The sequence below is a fragment of the Lytechinus pictus genome, chromosome 11 (genome assembly GCF_037042905.1).
Source record: "Lytechinus pictus isolate F3 Inbred chromosome 11, Lp3.0, whole genome shotgun sequence".
In the NCBI taxonomy this organism is placed as follows: Eukaryota; Metazoa; Echinodermata; class Echinoidea; order Temnopleuroida; family Toxopneustidae; genus Lytechinus; species Lytechinus pictus.
In genome coordinates this window covers 30,316,980-30,320,965 of record NC_087255.1, presented here as the reverse complement: position 1 = coordinate 30,320,965, position 3,986 = coordinate 30,316,980, and the positions used below count along the sequence as shown (strand labels likewise).

Below are 3,986 nucleotides of genomic sequence, written 5' to 3'. Positions count from 1 at the left end.
TTTAAACTTTGACCTTTATAATGAATGGCATTCGCGCAATGTACGGCAGACGATACTGCGATAGTGTCGGAAGTAAAATTGATAGACATCGCCATTTTGAATATTCGTGCACTTTTATTAAAAAGTAGTTAGTGACCAAAAATGTAATCAAAGATCAGAAAAGGGAATTTAAGCACACAGAGAAAAAATTTATTTCAATGCATCATGCTATCTTATATTACATTAATTATAGAAAAGGGCATTCGTTCAATTTATCAAAAAAGTTATGCGCGCACTACTATTTAGTACCCAATAACATTAATGTTACAAGTAAGTGATGCGGTTTTGTTGTTTTGGCGCGTCTAGTCATGATAAAAATTACGGAAAACCGGTAGATTTATGACATATTCACTGTCATTTTTCATTCTTCCATGAAACCTCATGGTTCCTTAAGATTCATGTAAGTTATAAACGGAGTATGATTTTCACGTTTGTTTTTGAGAAGTGTGTTATTGTCGTGTGTTTCGCTTGGGTGCCATTCACTAAATTATTGTTATACTGGCCGCCGCACACACTGTGCATATTGTGCGGGAATTCAATAGGTGCGTAGCCCGGCGTATGCCGGAGACGGGGGAAGAAGGGGCTGCATCTGTCTACGACGACGTGCCCGTACTCCGTAGTGACTGTGCAATTCAGAATCGAGGGCTTAAACAAAAGGGTTTTTGTTTTACTGCTCTGCAGTGATGTTACTGTTAGTCAGAGTCGGTAGACTTGTATTTGTAACATGCACAGCCAAGATTATTGTTATTTAACACTAGGCCTAGCCTACAGCTTTTCTGCAATATTTTCTGTTCTAAAATTTTAAAAAGACTAAATTTTTGTATTTATTGTAGGCCCCTAGGCCCTAAATAAAATTTCTTTTCACAAAAAACAGATAGAATCTAGTACTACGTTAGATCTCTATTTGCAGTTTTGCACCAATGTCGTGTTTGTTAAATATATGGTAGCCTAACTAATTGCAATGTTCATTTTCAAATTCCAGCTCAATAAATAATTCATAAAATCTTGGAATGTATCATTATCATAATATCAATCATGTTTCACGGCCAAGATTCAACATCCGGCATCCCCTGCCCCTCGTTCGACATACGTGTACACGCAGACGTACTAGTGCATTGCACGTTCAAGTCAATGCGTGCGAGAGTCGCTGAATTGCACCGCATGCGACGATGTGCAACTCGGAAGTTGCGGCAATCATTCGCTCCCGCATTGCGTTCAGGGCCCCTGTCAAATGAAACCGACCTTCAAGCATGTCTTGAGTCGATTTTTTTGCAAATTCAATGCTTTTTAGTGTTGAATTTTTCTCTTTTTTGATTGGAAATTTTGAATATACGATCCTAAATTTGCAAGAAAGTTATCGTACTCTGAACAGAACCAATAATTTCTTCATTTTTGGCACATTTGTGGGCGACCCTGCTTAAATCTGATGGAGCTAAGCCGCTGCGTGCTCTGGATATATGGCGCATATTCTGCATTTTTGGGGGAAATTTTGACTTTTTAAAGAGGATTTTTAGTGAAAATCAGGACTTTCTGGTGGTAAGTGATAGTGCCATGTATGAAGCCCCATGTCTGCGTACCTAAAACCCTAACTTAAGAATAAGTTTAGACATGAATTGAGTTTTATTCCACAAAAGTTTTCAGTTGATGTTCCCTATAATATATTTTTATGAGTAAGTGTGCCAAAAATCTCGTGAAAATTTGAAAGAAATATATGATTTTCTTGGAAAAAGTCATGGACGGTCATTTTCAGATCGAACAAAACAATGGTGACGTGCCCCTTGCTTGTCTGCGCACCCATTCACTTTACACACGATTCAATGATTTTGATAAGTAAGGCTGCATTTTGAGGCCGTCACATGAAATGCCCAAAATTCATTATTTTTCCACCATTTTGAGTCAGATTTTTAAAATGAATATCTGTCTATGTATTTCAGGTGTAAATTTTGTGGTCATTGCATATCTTATTTTATTAGAATCGCACAGATACACATGTGCGCAGACAAGGGGCACCTTACCATATATAAAAATGTGTTTGGTGTGTGTTTTGGTGTTTGTGCTGGCTTGTGAAATGGGTTTGCCATGTTGAATCTCGGCGCATGTCGAATTTAGGGCATGTATCAACACTATTCTTAAATCTATCCATGTTGGGAACTAAAGGAAATGTGTTGGACGGGAGTGAATTCCACAGCCGAGCCGTCCTTGGAATATATGAAGATTGGTGAAGAGAAGTATTTGACTTTGGGACAGTGACTCTGTAGGGGTGGGCAGCTGCAGTAGAGTGCGTCAAACGGACACTGGGGGCCAAGGGGGGGAGAATTCCAGACAACTCAAGGGATGGTTTAGGAACAGAGAGATGCAGCATTTCTCCGGTGCGCGAGTGGATAAAGCCCAACTTTGGAAGGGTCTTCAATTCTCAGGAGGCGGAGTGTTACTCTAGATCTAGACTCTAAATATTGTTAATATTTTGTGTCCCAATTAACTTAGAGTAAAGTGCCCAAATATCGGACACTTAAGCATAATTGGACCAAAACAAAAAATACAATCATTGAATCAAATAAAAATCATGTGTATTTCTGTAGTACGAATGTTGAATACCGGTATTAATGTCATAAAAAAATAGAATTGAAAAAAATATGGTAAAAGGAAATTATTTACTTACTACCAGAAGCTTGTTTTTTGCCAAATATCGGAAACTATTTCCAAATATCGGGCACGTAAAGTTGTGCCCCACGATCAATTTTGGTGATTTAAATCGCGCTCTAAACCCCAAAATAATTGCTTGATTGTTGAGAAAATAACTTATTTCAGCTGCGCAAATGCCGATTTTAATTGTGACTATCAATAATTTTTATATAGAAATCTGTAAATAATAATTATTTACTTACCAAACGTTACAAAAAAATGTCTCCAAAAAGTGCAATATAAGTTGTAGGTTTTCATTATAATGGTTTTCATTATAATAAGTTCACCAGATCAGAGTCCTTTGTTTATAGCTCAAATTTAAAACTGTCTACACAAGATTTAAAAAAAAATTATGTATGAGGATTGGTTTTTCCATCCTCAACGTGCTGGGTCAATAATAATATCTGAATTTCAAAGTTGATGGGTAAATACTTAAAGTAGCAACTTAATGGTGTAAATATCTCATGCTAAACACTATATTCCGTATTCTGACCAGGGCTCTGTAACACAAAGGTTTGCGATGAATTGCAAATATGAAAGAACCGCACCGCTTGGTCCCTGGTCAGTATTTTAAACCAAATGCGTGTGTAACATTGATATTGATTGGTCAGTTCATTTAGCGATTGATCTCTAATCTTTGTGTTACGGAGCCTTGGTTTTAAGTTGTGGTTTAACTCTGGAGAGCCATTTGGGGCACAAATCTCTATTAGTACTCATTCAATTTATTAACTCACATGACACTCAAATCATTCGTAACTGCTGGGAATGATAACTGAAGTAATTTTCTTTATTATAAAAGCAAATGGAAACAAAACAGTAAACATATAAAATATACAATGTAAACAGAATTTTTTAGTTTTTGGCTCTCAAAATTTTAGCACAGAGTTAGACCGTGGCCTAAGTTAAACCTGACATCAGAATACGGCCTATGTTTTTGTAGCTGCATTGTTGCAGTGATAAAAAAATTGATAATTCAAGGAAACAAAAATATTGTGTGTTAGAAACATACAGTGAGACACATGACAATGGTCGCAATGCACAATAACCTCTGATCTACACTTGTACATGTAAACATCAGATTTTCTTTTGTATGTTTTGTTGACTTTTCGTAGTATCCCTCCTCCTCCTATTCCAGACATGTATGAGTTGAAGTCTAAGATTTTTTTAGATCTTTGATGCAAGATCCCCAATCACATTGCTTAACCATTATCTAATTTAGATCGAATAAATATGCATATTCAGACCTTCATTTTTGAGGAGCGCGA

The 3,986-nt window shown here is 36.6% G+C and overlaps 1 protein-coding gene across 2 annotated transcripts in view; it reads left to right on the top strand.

The window, feature by feature from the left end:
- The first annotated feature begins 290 nt into the window (after positions 1-290).
- Positions 291-3,986, top strand: part of LOC129271156 (nipped-B-like protein A) — a 47,665-nt gene continuing 43,969 nt past the window's right edge. For both annotated transcript variants that reach the window (XM_064106310.1, XM_064106309.1), the window contains exon 1: positions 291-439. The gene's annotated coding sequence lies outside the window, so the exon portion shown is untranslated. The remainder of the gene's footprint in view (positions 440-3,986) is intronic.